Here is a 16,691-nt window from a genome sequence, read left to right on the forward strand (position 1 = left end):
TTGCAGACTCAAAGGCATTCCAGCCCTGGAACTATTGCTTACTGCTTCCTCCAGCCCCAGTATGCAGATCTGCAGAAAGGTGGCAAAATAAGGAAATTTCTACAGTAGGGATTGAAACTCCAAGTATTCAAGCCCTACTATGGTAGTAGCCCTGGCATAATCAGAGAGGCTATTAATTGCTGCCATAATTTGTCGCCACACTACATGGCACCAAAGGGACAAGTAGATCTTTTTACAGGACAAGTAGATTTGAGAAGCAACCTGTCCCCTGGACAAGTAGATATTTTAATAAATTCCACACCCCTGGATAGTCATCCATAGTTGACAGCATAAAGGCCATGGATTATTGCTTTCTTTTGATATAGTTCGAGTTGTGTTTTTATCATCTTGAGGTGGCCAATGTACATATTGCTGCAGTCATTCTGGCATTGCCATTTCAAAACATTTTCCAGATACATCTTTTGATGGAATCTAAATGTGGCATATATATGCTCATAGTGAGGTGTGTACTCTCATGCTACATATTCGTTTGTTGAATTAATGTTCTTGGTTGCACACAACCACTAGGTTTCTGTTTTTTCTCCAAGAGTCAAGGGTTTATCTGTGGGATAACCACTTGAATACTAGCTAGGTAAGCTTGACCTTGCCGCATTGTAGGACTTAAGTGCTCATAGCTGCAACAATTCATAGAAGACAAAAACTCTCTGGATACCTCCCAGTCTGGCTTCCGCGGCACACACAGCATGAAGACAGCTCTTCTTGCAGCTACCGATGACATCCTCAGACTCCTCGACGAGGCCACACTGCAGCACTCATACTCCTTGACCTCTCAGCAGCCTTCAACACGGTCTCCCACAGCTGCTTATGCACCAGACTCCACAACATGGGAATCCACGGAAAAGCCTTGCAAGGGATTCACTCCTTCCTCAGTGGAAGAACACAGGGAGGTAGGCTCCCACCCTTCATATCCAAACCAACAGAAGTCAGCTGCAGAGTCCGTCAGGGATCCTCCCTGAGCCCAACGTCCTTCAACATCTACATGGCCCAGTTTGCAGCCATCATCAAAGGTCACGGAATGAAAATCGTGTCATACACTGATGACACACAACTCATCATATCCCTCACTGAAGACCCGGACAAAGCCAAGAGGAACTTTCACACTGGAATTAATGCCTTCACCGCCTGGATGAGGGAGAGCTGCCTCAAGCTCAACTCAGAGAAGACTGAGCTCATAATCTTCGGAAACTCTACTTCAGCCTGGGAAGACTTCTGGTGGGGCCCACATCGCTCAGCGTCCCACCTACTCCGACTGACTACACCGCAACCTTGGAATAATCCTCTACTCCTCCCTAACACTGACACAACAGGTAAATGCCTTCACCTTTTCCTGCTGGCACGCCCTCCACCAACTCCGCAAAATCTTCAAGTGGATTCCGGGCGACTGCGGCAAGATAGTCACGCATGCCCTACTCATGAGCAAGCTCGACTATGGCAAAGCACTCTACGCCAGCACCACGACAAAGAACATCAGGAAACTACAACTCATCCAAAACACCACCACCAGACTCGTCCTGAACCTCCCCCCGGGTAGAAAAGTGAATGAACTTCAAACTACTCACCCACACTACAGTGCCCTTCACAACACCGGCCTACCTGAATCATTTCATCTCTTTCCATAACTCCTCCAGACCCCTCCGATTCACCCAGAAGGCACTAGCCACCATTCCACGCATCTGGAAAGCCACCGCCGGAGGAAGATCTTTCACCTACCTCGCAGCCAAGAGATGGAACAACCAACCCATGCACCTCAGACAAAGCCCATCACTCACCATCTTCAGGAAGAACCTCAAGACATGAGGCCCAGACCCTCCACCAGCGCCTTGAGACCCTCACGGGTGAGTAGTTTTTATAAAACTGATTGATTGATTGAGTGCTGTCCCATGAAGGCACAGACTGCTCTATCTGATCCATTCTGTGTAAGGGAGGTTACTATATGTTGGTGGTTAATATGTCACTTAGGGCCTCATTATGAGTTTGGTGGTCCCACAAACGGGACTGCCAAACTCACGGGAAGGACAGTACGCCATAGCGGTGACATTCCCCTCAAGCGTATTACAATGTTCCCACCAGTCTGATCGGTAGGAACATCGTAAAGGAGCCAAGGCGAATATCCTAACACTCCAGCACCCTCAGAAAGCGCACTGTCTGCAGAAAGCGCGAGCAGACAGTGCACTTTCCGAAGGTGCTCGGCAGGGGGGCCCTGCACTGCCCATGACAAGGGAATGGGCAGTGCAGGGTCCCCCCCACCAAGCCCCAACACTGACTTTCCACCTGCCTTTTCATGGTGGGGTCCCCGCTATGAAAAGACTGGCAGAAAGAGGGGTTGTAATCAGCCATGTGGTGCTGAGTTCAACACCGCTCTGGCTGGTTACACGCCCGACCACTGTCATGCCATCAGAACCATGTTCCCGGTAGGGATGTTGGTCCCATTGCAGGTCCAACCGCCAGAGTTTTAATTGGGCGGTGAGACCGCCAAAGTTGCAGCAGTCCGACCGTCAACGTGAGTGTAGCGGTCGTCAACCACCACACTTTTAATGAGGCCCCTAATCTATTTTTTATCCGTGCAGATTAAAAAAGGGATGTTACATTGGCAGATAAAGTTGATCAAGCCATGTATTTCATATGAGCATGTTGGAAAACATTCATATATATTGCCCTGCAAAATAATGCAAATAACCCCAAGCTGGTGGGATGAACTATGGAGAAAAAAATAAAAACATGTTTTTTTTTTGTTATTGATAAGCTTAAGCTCTCTCAATGCCAAACTAAAATACATCTTCACCCTACACAGAAATAACAATACAAAACTACACATACCTAATTACAAATAGAGTCGCTCATAACATCACAAGATTGAAAAATAAATATCTAAATGTTTGCCCAGTAATAAAGAACCATTCAAGTTACATGTAAAAATAGAAAATGGCATTTAGTAATAATAATACAAAACACACTAGGTTAACTGCAAATTAAGAAAGCCTTTCAGATATGTACTGCCACTAACATACATTGGGAAGGAATTCCACGACTGTGCTCATGCCAGTTTTAAATATTTTTCATCTTGGGATCATGAGTTTAAAACCGGCAGCTGTGCAGACAACCCAAGCAATTGGACTGAAATAAAAAGTCAGATATGCTGATATTCCTCCATAAACAGCTTTTCCCATTGCCCTGGTACTCTCCTTTTGTTTTTTGGGTATTTGTGGTCGTAGTCATCCTGGCAGTGGTGTAGTAGTGGTGATGTACTAGAGGCAGAAGTTATTGGTAGTGGTATTAGTACAAGTGGCGATGTGCTATTGGTCATGATGTTCTCTTGGAGTGGTGTGGAATAGGTAGTGGTGGTGCGGATTTGATGATAATGCCATATAAGTGGTGGTGGTATTGGTACTGGAAACATTGACATTGGTGGTATTGGGGGTGGTGTGGTATTGGTGTTGGAGATGTGGTAGTGATGTTGGTGGAAGTGGTATTGGCTATGATATTGATATTGGTGATGGTTGTGGTGCTGGTATTGATGGTGTTAGGATTGGTGGTCGTACTGATACTGGTGGTATTAATAGTGGGGTTGTATTGGTGGTGATGTTATATTGATGGTTGCATTGGGGGTGGTATTAGAACATTGGTGCAGGAATGGTACTTGGTAAAGACGGCTATGGCATTAGTGATATTTGCATTGGTGTTGGTGGTAGTAATGGGGATGGCATTGGCATTGGTGGCATTTTTTATTGTGGTATTGGAGGTGGTGGTATTGGCAGTTGTGGTATTGACAGTAGGGTTGTTGGTGGTGGCAATCATCTTAAATGTAAGATTTAAAGAAATTAATCTGCCAAAACGTATGATGGTCTGAGTGCGCTTTTTAAACGTGAAAGTTTCTCTCTTGCATTTGCAAGCACTCTACGGGAGGAGGATGTGATGGTTAGTGTTTGGTAGTGCTAACAGGGACACTGGGTAATGCTAATCATGGTGGTCTCTTGAGAAATAAATCAGGCCCTGCACTTACATGTTTACAAATTAAGCACTGCGTTATTGAGTCAAGCATGAAATTGTAAACATATGCCTGAGTTTGCAATACAATTCATCTCATATATTGAAACTGTTTCATATTTTTTTTAAAACAGTGGCATGTGCAGCCTAGGCATTCTTTAGACTGACAAGATTTTTAGGTAGCATTATGACACCTCTCATAAAATTAGGTTTCAGAAACATTATTTTAAAACAATCATTTGCAATGCAACAGGTCTCACATATTTCGAACATGTGAATTGTCATCTTTTGACAACAGTGCCCACGAGGAAAACCAAAAAAAAAAAACATGAGGGGAAACTGAGAAAAGATGACTTAAAATAAAATAAAGTTAGCTTTAAAAAATAAAACTTTGCAATTTTGTTTGTCCTGCTGGGCACGTTTTTGCAGTCACAAGTCTTCTGTTTGCATGGCACTGGAAGTTAGAACAAATAGTACCTCGATCACGTCGGGAGCAGGGGACGGGCACTAATTAAGTTGAACTCAATTACTGCTTGGTCCCCGCTCCACACAGATGAAAAGAAATGATGCTAGACGTGCCTTGACAAATTACAAGGCTGTAAGAAGACTGCCATGTAAACCAACAAATGGTGAGCGAAAGGCGGGCTCCAAGCCCTTTACTGAACACGAGTGTCTCGCATACGAGACGCATGCACAAGCTCATGCACTCACAGGCTCGACCCTAAAAATGGATATCATATTCATGCGTTTCAGTGCAAGCTGCTTCCTCCTTGTAATTTGTCTATCAATCGCTCCAATGATCCAGAAGTATGAATTTGAGGTTTTAATATTAAAAGGTTACTTTTCATCATCAGCTTTTATGTGACCAATGTATGTTTGTATTTCTCTAGAGCTCACATGATTGCTTAAACGTCAGTTGGAAAGCACTGGCGTTTGTTTCCAGGGCACCCCGCGCCGAGGAGCATTCATGGTACACTTAAAAAAAAGGGTTTTGCACAAGTCGAGGCTTGGACTGAGATAGGCTTTAATTTTAGCTCTGGCTGCACAGAACTTTAGCTGTCAGTCAGAATTTATGTCACTGAATCATTAAAATATATTTGAATAGGCTCTCGCTCCATCCAGAGGAGTATTTATCTTTTACGTCATGCTGTTAGTGTTTGGTGCGTAATACAAGTGAGAAATTTTGACTATTGCAGATTACCTGAAGTTGTAAATATGGCCTTGACCCATAACATTTTTTTAATATGCAAACATTGCCACCGTGTGGTAGGCTGTCGTAAATAAGTGCAGATGATTATAAATAAGTGATGGTGCTAAACACTAGCAAACACTGGCACAAATTAAGCAGTACAGTTACGGCCATTCACATCACAGAGGAGCTGAGGATGCATTGTGCTTCGTGCGAGCATCTTAGCCTTCCTAGCTTGTCTCGCATTAGGGAATGCCTTTAAAACGAAGGACACATTGTACTAAAGCAACAGCAAAGTCCTCTCGAAAGACAAACACGAGACTTTGGTAGTCATAGATAATAAAATTGGGAGCACTGTTTTAGAAACAGCCTTATAATGGTAGTTTAGGCTAGAAACGTAATAAAAAACAAGGATTTATCGACGTCGGCTTCAATGCCAAACTAAACAAGGTGGAAAACAAGCCAGAAAAGGCCAATCTAATGTTATCTTTAATGAATGTTGCTTTCTAAGACATTCTTAATTTTCAAATGGGCTTCAGGGACTAACAGTGGTGCCACTGATGTTTTTGCAAAACTGACTCAGCAACAAAAGGCTGTCTGTAACACCAGAGGTCTATCTAGCATTTAAAGAGAGCTGCATTGTTTTACCAGGACTCCCTGAGAATCTCATTTTGTCAAGCCACTTAAGCATCCCATGGAAGGTAATACTCAGGGTGGGTGATGTAGGCTTCTACCAGCTCTAACTTTACAGGCATCAGGAAATACCTTCCTCGGGAACACAGAATGGCAAAACTGTAAGGCTTGACTTTACTGACAAGAGATGCAAAAGATAGGGCGCTGTCAAACAGAACTCACAAATTCTTGGCCGAATCAACGTGCAGTGGGAAGGGTATCTAGTTCCTCTGGCCACCAAGAGCTGAACCAACACGTCATGTCCCTGCCAAACAGTAAAACCACTGTTTTCTCTTCCTTAAGCTTAAAACAGTTGGATTTCATCTAACTGCTTACCACATGCATACAATCTCATAAATTGGCGGTGACTGGGAGAGTATCGTTAGAGATGGTAAAAATATTCTGTGTGTCGTCTGCATAAGAAAGACCCGAAAGTTGAAAAGATCTAATAGGCTGGCAGGCGAAGACCCATAAAATGGGAGGGACTCATGCAAGAGCCTTGAGGAATGTCACATGGAAGCAAGTAGGGTTTAGGTCTAAGCTGGTCACAGACAACTCTTTGAGTTATGTTACACGTAAATGAATGGAGTAGTTGGATGGTTTTACAATCACCTCCAAGTTTCACAAAGCAAGTCACTGACAAAGAGTGGGACACAGGGTTGGATGCCACTGAGCGTTCCAGCAAGATCAAAGCAGCAGAGCCACTGTGATCAAGCCCCCCTCTAAAGCTGACTCCGTACTGTGGCCACTTCTCAAACTGATTGGGATAATGCAGCAATATTTACAGTATCCTCAGTGAAACAGTCAAGTATACCAAGTTTGTTGAGACAATCATGAGCTCATCATCGAACCACTGCAGCCCACCGCAAACACCTTTCTTGACTTATACCATTGTGAGACAGGTTCTACTGTCAAAATTCTTAATAACATTTTTAAGTAGGCCTGCCATGCCAAAAGGATGTCTAATAAATTCAGCTCTAATAATGAACAGGAAAGTATTGTTCCTTCTTTCACAGTATTCATTCTTCACAGGAACTTCCTTTTTAGATCTGGATTGACAGCACTGCTGTCTGCATGACCTATGGTTTTCAGTTCTGTAAAATATACATAGAGTGGACTTTGGCTCCTCACAGGGGAGTAAATCTGTATCTCACCCCATGTTACAGTTTTTTTTGGGGTGTATTCCCCCACTTTCCATGGAGTGCAGCATTTCAATGCACAAAGGACTATTTTACAACTCAAAAGTCCACTAACGTTTCACACATTAAAATCTTTAACTCAGAAAGTCAGTGTACATGGAAAGCAATAGTTCTTTATTTTATTTTATTTTATGTTAAAAGTATATTATAACATTTTAGTCAAGATTCAATATACAAGCCGGACTTGGCTTTGTCAATGTTTCTTACAAATTCTAGGTCTAGAAAATGCGACCCTCGACAAAGACACACTCTGCAGCTCACCACAGGAAGAAGCTTTGCATTCTATGCCATTCCTATGAGCCACAATAAGGATCCTTCACGTTTCTGGTTAAAAGTTGATAGGCCGATTAACTGATACTCAGCAATCAACATGTATAATTTGAGTACCCAGCACCAGGTAACTTTATAGTCAGATGAAAGCCTGATTGAAATAACTGTTTTGACACATAGTCAATATGTTTCACAACACACTTCATCACAGACGTTCACAAAATCAATAAAAACACAAATTAGGTGTAGTTTATCCTTTCACATGGCTCAGTTTAACAAATGTTAATGGCTAAACAGCATGCATTTTAAGAATTGTCTTCCAATAACCCTCTAGGACAATTCACAAAGTCCTATTATAGTGTGTGAAGGAGAAAACCTGCAATGCTGCTTCCAGTACTCATAAATGCTTTTGTGGATTGGCTCCATTCTCTAAAACCAGGCCATAAATTATTTTTCTAAGATTTCTTATGAATAGCAGATCAACTCTGTGCTTAGGGGTCTTTTATCAACTCAGCTATGAATACATATTTCTACCATCACTACACTTTGCTCTAAAAATGGAACTTACAATATCAGGATTGTATAAGTAAATTTAAAATACTGTTTACCTGGGGAGTTATCACTAATTGACTTAAGAAATTTCTCAGAACATTGTATTGCCTCCTGATCTATAGCACAAACTTAGCCAAAAGACAGCGGAGTGCTGTGCATGGTCAACCATAAGTCCATAAAGTCAATTAGTGATAAAAGAGAGAGCTGGTTTGTGGACAGGAAATGCAATGTGATGTGGTGTTCTTTAAAGAGACGAGTCTTCAATTCTTTCCTAAATTGGAGCAGCACAGGGGCAATCATGATGGATGCAAGGATGTCTTTCAGATCATGGGTGCATGGATGGAAAAGGCCTGCTGCCTTTTTTTACACTTCTTATGCCCAATCTGATAATGGACTGGCTGTTGGTGTGCCAAGAACTGCCAGAGATAAGTGAGGTTGTCTGCAGGATAAGCATGGGTGCTGGTCATAATGGCTTTGTAAATAGTACAGATGGTTTTGAAGATGGTGCGGGGAGGCAAGGGGAGCCAATAGAGCTCAGTCTGAAAGGAATGATGTAATCATATTTCTTCAGGCCCTGGAGGAGGCATACTGTGGCATGTCGGATACCCTTAGGGGGCTGCGAGTGTGGAGTCTGGGAGATCATGGAACAAGGGGTTACCACCATCCTGATGCAAGAGTACAAGTTTGACCATCAGTTCTGAAATCGCTTTCGGCAAGAAACAATTTTCCTTTCTTTACAAGAGAGAGAGCTAGTACCAGACTGTCTTTGTAGTTTTTTTGGCAATGTTTGCCCAGAGTGAATCCAAGTGACTTGGCATTTGTTGAAGTCGAAGCTGTCAAGATTAATGTCATTTTGCCATGTTTGTACTGTTTGTGGTTCATAGCAAATCACAGGAATTTGGTCCTGATTGAGTTAGGCTTCAGGTAGCACTGGTATTCCAGGTCTGGATTGTGTGCCAGAAGTGTTTAAGGTGCTAGAAGTCTGAAGCAGAGGAGACTTTCAAGTAGAGCTGTGTATCATTGGCATATTGGTGAATCTTGATGCTACTATCTATGAGCAGAGAACCTAGCGGCTCTATGTAGAGGATGAAGATGACAGGGGACAGTATGGAACCCTGGGGACTCCGCAGGTGGTGGGGGTCTTTTGGGACCTGGAGATGCCCATGTGAACAAACTGATGTTGGTTAGAAAGGTAGGAGATAACCAGTGAAGGACATTGCAAGTGAATTCCATCCAAGACTCCAGGGTGGGTATGAGGGTGGGATGGCTAACACTGTTGAATGCAGAAGAGAAGTCCAGCAATATCAGGAGCCAGAGATAAACTTTATCTGAGGTCAAGAGGGCATTGTCTGTGATGTGCAAGGTTGTGGACTCCATGCTGCAGTATGATCTAAAGCCAGATTTGCAGTTGTGCACTGATTTTAAAATTGTGCACCGTATGTAGAAAGTGTATGACCACAACACTCCTAATTATCTATTCATTCAGACCATCATGATCACACACAGGCATGACCTTGCCAGACTCCATACTTTAATTTACTTATATCAGTGTTATACTTGGCATGAGGGATTTTACCAGGAGTGATCTCTCCTGGGATAAACTCCTGAGCCAGGCCAAGAAAGTCATTTACTATGGCTTCAATTGTGCCTTTGGATGCCAATGAGCTGTGCCAGGGCAGTGAGGGTGTTTCTGACAGCAGAGCTGGCTGTGGGCCGGCCATCAAAAACACAGTGTTCCTCTGGCCTCTATGCGAGATGGAGAAACCAAGGGGTGGGTGGATGGGGCATCCATCCATTTTTCTCAGATGCCCCCTTACCACCCAGGTCTAAATGAGCTCTTACATTTTGGAAGCGTGCAATGATGCTCCAAGAAAAAAACACATATAAGTATAGTTAGTTACTGGCTATTTAATGGGTAATTGTGATTGATGGTCTTATAATGCCATCAGTGTATTAGAGTGAGGACAAAGGCCTATGGATCTAAGCAGAGTGAGGTATCCTTGTTCCAGAATACTGAAATTGCAATGTTGGACACGACACACATTTCGTATTATTATATTATAGGTAAACAATATAGAGGCTTTCCATTGTTTATAGTTCATAGTTTGCAGAAATTATGTCATGCTTTTGACTTATTCATAATAATTATGAATGTCATGGGTTTTCAAACCACTCCCGTTCATGCAATACCAATAGAATAACGTGTGCTACATAATCATGTATGACCGTTAACAGGGAATGATAGTCTAGTAATGCCATGGCGAGGCTATGGGATAAACCATGAAACCTGCAAAAAGAAGACACGTATAACTCGTAACAACGATTGTTAGTCTAGAACTGCCCTGGTGAGGGTGTTGGATGAACCATGAGACCTGCAATAAGAAGCAACGTATGACTGGTAACAGTGAATGATTGTCTAGCAATGCCCTAGCGAGGCTATGGGATAAACCATGAGACCTGCGAAAAGAAGACACGTATAACTCGTAACAATGAATGTTAGTCTAGAAATGCCCTGGTGAGGGTGTTGGATAAACCATGAGACCCGCAACAAGAAGCAACGTATAACTTGTAACAGTGAAATATAGCATAGTAATGCCATGGTGAGGCTCTGGGATACACCATGAGACCTGCAACAAGAAGCAATGTATGGCTGGTAACAGTGAATGATAGTCTAGTAATGTCCTAGCGAAGCTATGGTATAAACCATGAGACCTGCAAAAAGAAGACACGTATAACTCGTAACAATGAATGTTAGTCTAATAATGCCCTGGTGAGGGTGTTGGATAAACCATGAGACCTGCAATAAAAAGCAACGTGTGACTGGTAACAGTGAATGATAATCTAGTAATGTCCTAGCGAAGCTATGGGATAAACCATGAGACCTGCGAAAAGAAGACACGTAACTCGTAACAATGAATGTTATTCTAGTAATGGCCTTGTGAGGGTGTTGCATAAACCATGAGACCTGCAACAAGAAGCAGTGTATGGCCGGTAGCAGTGAATGATAGTCTAGTAATGTTATTTCCCGTTTAACACAATGCAGGACATTGCTTACTCAGAAAAACTGTTTCATTATAGAACACAAAATGTAGCAGCTGGATTGGATAGGTGGATGGATGGGTGGGTGGGTGGATGGATGGGTGGATGGCTGGGTGGATGGATGGTCTTACTCTGGTCGTTAACAACAGTGTCTCACAGCCAACACTGACGGCTACATTTGAGTATATACATATTCCCTCAAAGAAGGATGCACGCGTTTTTATATAAACACGATTACAGCGGCTAAGTAACAGCTAAACATGTATTATGGTTCAATATTATCATTGAATGTAGACGAGTGCGTGAAAACTACATAACACCATTCTATCGATGTATTTATACTACATGCACAGGTAAACATGTCCTTATTTACTATTCGTTCAAGTGATATGACCGTTGTTACTGCACGAAAAATAACGGTTCCCAAAACTCCTGGTAACTATGTTTTTGTCCCATAAATCGCGAACGCGACATGATATTTAAGCACAGCATTGCGTTAAACTACTAAAAACATCCTAATGCATGGCCCAGCCCTATGTCTGTAATTTGTACAGTGGGCAATCAATCCGTCAATGAAAGGGAAATAACTCTGAACTCAGCCTACAACTGCAAAAAGTCCATCCTCACCACACTGCAAGAGCGGCTGCAAAGCCCCTGAATTCTGAAATGTGCTTAATGTTGAAAACTGCGCTTAGCAGGATGCAGCTTCTGACTAACAGAAAGGAGGGTGTTTTCTGTGCTTTTACTACAAGTAACCAAATCATAAAGTACAGTACATAACTTGCTGTTTTCCTTACTGAATATTGAAGGTTCCTATTAATTACTTTCTAAAACCGTTGAATGTGACATCAGTCATATGTGTTATATATTACTGTCTGATTCTCTTCCCTCCACCCAGGGGCATAACGCAGTGGCGTAACAAAGGCCCCCGCGGTTCCGGGACTGAGCCTCGGGGGGCCCCCTCAGCACAGTACACTGTGCACGGGTGGCAGGCCCCTGACTGGGTGCGGGGGGAGAGGGGAGCGAGGCCCCTTCAGGTACTTTGCAGGGAGCCCCTCAAGTTTTGTCATACCACTGGCATAACGCAGGCCCCTGCAGCCCCTGCAGCACAGGGTGGCCCCAACCCTCCATGGACCACCCCCAACCATTCAAAGTGGCCCATTCAGCCCAAGACCTATAAATATCTGTGAGATATTGGACACTCAGGGCCCCCTCATCTTATTCCGCAGGGAGCCACATCGTTCGCATTACGCTACTGCCTCCATCTACTTAACCTTGAGTGCATTAGATAAAGGCATTTCCAAACCACCGTTGTGAGCGTCACCACTGCCTTCTAGCCAATCAGAATCCTCTTTATGAAAGGTAAACGGGTCCTGGACCTGGTATTCTAATTACACTAATGACGCCTTGTTAGCTGAACCTTACAGACAGTAGCTTCAAAAATCTCTCACTTTGCAAACAGAATGTCTAGCATAACACAGCAAAATAACTCTTTGTTAAACCCCACCTTCCGAGCAACATAGATTTTGTTTTCAAAGCATGCAACCTAATCAGTACAGTATAATAATTAAATAATTACTTAAAAACGTATTTTAGAAAAGAAACACATTGTTATGCAAATTTCTTACAGTAAAAAAAAAAATGTTACGGTGTACTATGGCCCAATAAAAGGACATCCTGTGTTTCTGATGAAAGTTGGCTTAGTTTATCACCAGTATCTCTCGATGGAATATTTGGACAGTGTGTGTACATGCGTGTATGTGATTGCGTTACTGTATACAAGAACACACACACAACACCTTATATACATATATATGGTTATATCTGTACTGCATTTTGTGTGTGTGCGTATATATATATATATATATATATATATATATATATATATATATATATATGTATATATACAGATATTTATATATATATATATATATATATACAGATATTTAAATATATATGTATATATGTGTGTATATATATTTGTATAAACACATTTCTATATACATACTGTTTATGTACTTGTAGATAATGTATATTCCAAATACTTGCATGTGGTGTGCCAGAGTATATCAGAGATGTAGTTTTCTATGGAGCAAATGGTTGCAGTAGCACTGGGGCCAGTAGGTTTGGTGAGGGGAAACTTACCCTGTGTCCATGCCCAGGGCACCCTTGCTCTGCGACTGGTGCCCAGGACAGGCACCCGTGTCTTTAGAGTACTGTAACTGCCTCTCAAAATCTTTCTCAAAATACAGCTGCTGAAAATTCAGAAAAAATGTTCAGCTGCTCGATACAAGACTCTGTCTATTGTAAAAAGTAACACTGTTTGCCATGTATGGCACGGATAGGTACTACAACAAATTATCCAAAAGCATTACTTCAACATTACTTCAAGACAAACACCTGGTGCATCATGTACAGTTTGCACTGCCCATTTCTTCTCGGGTGGTATAACAGTATAAATGTGAGTTTACAGTTAAATCCATAAATATGTAAGTCTCCTGTCACAACCACTGCATGCATGAAATTAAGTAACGGGCAACTATAATAAAACTCACATTCAGTAGTTGCTGGTCTCCATCTGAATCCACTCGTTCTAATGCCACAACTCAATGCGAAATTCGGGAAATTACAAGTAATTACACACAATGCAAACCTGTCAATTCGTGTTCAGTTGTTCACGTGCGTGGTATTTTGTGCTACGAATGGCGTGTTCACAATTAACTTGTACCACGATTACACGAAGCAGCATAATGACGGAATGTCGTGTGACAAGTGCAACGCGAAATTCCCGAAATTACGCAAATTACGTCAGAGTAATTTACATTGGACCATGCCTTCCTACAAAGCAACACAGTTATAACCAAGGTGGTCCGGCACAGGTGCCTCAATTTGAACATTTCAGTGACATAAACAAGGCAGGGGCATAACCTGGCTGCACACTAGGAAATCAACCAGCTTTTTGAGCTAAAACGGTGCTAGAATGTAGGGCCTGCCTCACAATGAGGATACTAAAAGCACTTTGTAAAGTCTGGATTTAGACATGTAGTAGTTGCAATGACGATAACTTTCGGTGTATGGCGCTGTCACAGCTGTGAGCACTTGCCCTGCACACCACCCAGCATTGAAAAACACACACAGGACGCACAGAAGTATTTTCACATAAATGCAGTGCACAAGCCTACTGTAGATCCGTAGAAACTGTCTACTTTCTCGAGCTCCCCCGGTCAGCCCATCCACCGAGCAAGTCATCGGCGGGCCCCTCCACACACAACACGGACACTCGGGGGTCCTTCTACGGCCCCAAGGAAAACAAGCCCCTGTTGTAGAAATGCCGGAAGCATGCTCCATCTCCCAGCAGGACCGTTCAGCCCGTGCCCACCCCAACCTAGCCCTCGTACCTTACCCTCCGCTCTTGAACTGTCACTGGTTCTCAGAGGCGGCACTTTCTCCATGCGCACTTTGTCCCTCAGTTGTAAACCGGCCGCCTCACCATCACAGAGGAGTGGGACTCACGTCGGACAGCAGGCCGACGTAAAACCACTCACTCCCCATCAGGCAACTTCAGGAAGTAAACAAGGCGTAGCGTATGATCTTTTCAAACTAAAGCGCTTGCCTGGAAAGCAGAGGGGTAGAAACCAGCCCCCAGGTTCGAGCCTGCTTCTGAGCTGCTCCGTTACTGTGCCTCCTCTGATGCAGCTCCGGGACAGCCTCCTTGCCCAAAATCTGCCTTGCTCATCAGCATTCATCACTTTCACAACAGCATCCCGGAACCAGCGCACCGAAGGCCAGCACAGCCCACGCGTAACCGCCTCTCCAGGTCACTCGCAAAATGCGCAAGTTCCCCTGGATCATCGGAACTCAAAAAATCAAGTTCTTTCCCTCTTTCGTGGGACGCTCTGGGTCCCTTCTTTCTTTCCACGCGATCTCAGTCCCTTCCCCCGAGAGCATCGATTTAGTGTTTTGGGACATGGGGCTAAGCCAGTCCCCCCATCCTCTTAATGATTTGCCCCGTAGATGATTGATTGGCAGGAGAAGATTCCATGACTTACCTACCAGCCCTGGAGGGAGAGGAGGTCCCGTCGACAGAAGTTTCCCTCCACGTACAAGTTCACTTCGCGCGTGTCCCACCAGCGTCTGGTCTCTCAGGGGTCCTGGGTCTAGGGCGCGCGGGGGGTCGAGGTGGCGCGGGGGAGGGACACAAGGTGCAGGGCCTTACGGAGACAGTAGGGGACAGGAGCTCCAGGGATGGACGGGGAGGCTGCGAGGGGAGGAGGGCGGTGGGTGGACGCAGGAGGAGGAGGCTGGAGTGCTCTGGCCACTGCAGCCAGTCTGGGAGAGTAATATCAGGGTGTGCGGCGGAGAGGGACGGAGCCGAGGAGAGGGGAGGAGGAGGGATGAAGGTAGCCTGCGTCTAATGTGAGTGCGCGGGGATGCACTGACTCACTGCGCTGGCACTGGACTCCACGCAGGGCTTCTTCGACTCAATGAATCTCGTGGTTTTTTTTCTTTCCCCAGTCATGGGTCAGTGAAAGTAACTGTATACAACCCGGGCTCCAACTTTTACTACACGAAGACCCGCCTGTGTGAGCCGATGTGTGCGTAAAGGGGGGGAGTTGGGAAGAAGGATGGGAGAAAGGGGATTTAGAAGTATGAAGGGGAATGAAAGAAAGAATGGAAGAAAGAAAGAAAGAAAGAAAGAAAGAAAGAAAGAAAGAAAGAAAGAAAGAAAGAAAGAAAGAAAGAATGGAAGAAAGAAAGAAAGAAAGAAACAAACAAAGAAACAAAGAAAGAAAGAGAAAGAAAAACAGAAAGAAAGAAAGAATGGAAGAAAGAAAGAAAGAGAAAGAAAGTAGGTAAGTGGGGCTTTCTGCAAAATAAATGTGGGAAACATTCTCAAGTAATTGAAAAAGAAAGAAAGAAAAAGAAACGAATACACAAATGAACAAACAATGGAGATATCAGGTAGGAATAAAATAAAGGAATGAGAAGGCAGGAATGAAAGCGAGGAAGTCAGAAAATAGGGTAGAAAATAGGGTAGGATGGGAGAACGGTAAATAGCAGGAAAACAAAGGAATAGCAACAGGAGGTCTGGAAAGAGAGAGGATAGGAAGAAAGATAGGAAGAAGAGAGAAGGGACAGCGAGAAGGAGGAACATGGAAGGAAGGTGTAGTGATGTTGCTGTAGGTAATTGGTGAAGGTCTCTTGGAACTTTATGACATCAGGTGCTTGTGATGTCATGATGTTCGAGGGTTCTTCTTTGGCAGTTATTCTCCGTGCCCCTCTTACTTAGTGGGAGTCGCCGTCATCTCTACAATAAAGGTTTTGAAGAACATTTCTGTGTTTTCTCGTCACTTCAAAGTGGCGACGAGATGAAGAAGGTTTGCTGTCATCGGTTTTGACGGACCTTATCTGATATGCGACTCTTCCAAAAGTGCTTTACCGCCCTGCGATAGCCTCTGTGGGTCTGCCGTCGGTCATCTCTCTCGGCGAGTGGTGTACGCGGCTTGCTCTGGCCCCGAGGGCTCTGGCAAGCCGACAGAAAACAAGCAACCGAAGAGGAGTGGAGGCGTGAGGCATGAAGACCTGTGAGCTTGTCTCCGACTGACGTTTGGCAAACTTTGGTGAATCTGTGTGCCGTAATCCTACGGTTTGGTATGCCACTACACGTTCTACAGAGCTAGCGGTCTACAGTTTACGTGAGTGTTTGGGGTATTCGAGGGGCACAA

The 16,691-nt window shown here is 43.8% G+C and overlaps 1 protein-coding gene across 4 annotated transcripts in view; it reads right to left on the bottom strand.

Annotated features, from left to right (window-relative positions):
- The window catches only part of ERG (ETS transcription factor ERG), a 651,652-nt gene extending 636,265 nt beyond the window's left edge, over window positions 1–15,387 (bottom strand). The window contains exon 1 of one of the 4 annotated variants that reach the window (XM_069202563.1): window positions 15,019–15,387. The gene's annotated coding sequence lies outside the window, so the exon portion shown is untranslated. Of the gene's footprint in view, window positions 1–14,363; window positions 14,753–15,014 lie in introns of those variants that run through there. The other 3 variants (XM_069202562.1, XM_069202564.1, XM_069202565.1) reach the window with 3 other exon arrangements.
- Between the last annotated feature and the right edge of the window lie 1,304 nt (window positions 15,388–16,691).

Source organism: Pleurodeles waltl, chromosome 8 (assembly GCF_031143425.1).
Source record: "Pleurodeles waltl isolate 20211129_DDA chromosome 8, aPleWal1.hap1.20221129, whole genome shotgun sequence".
In the NCBI taxonomy this organism is placed as follows: Eukaryota; Metazoa; Chordata; class Amphibia; order Caudata; family Salamandridae; genus Pleurodeles; species Pleurodeles waltl.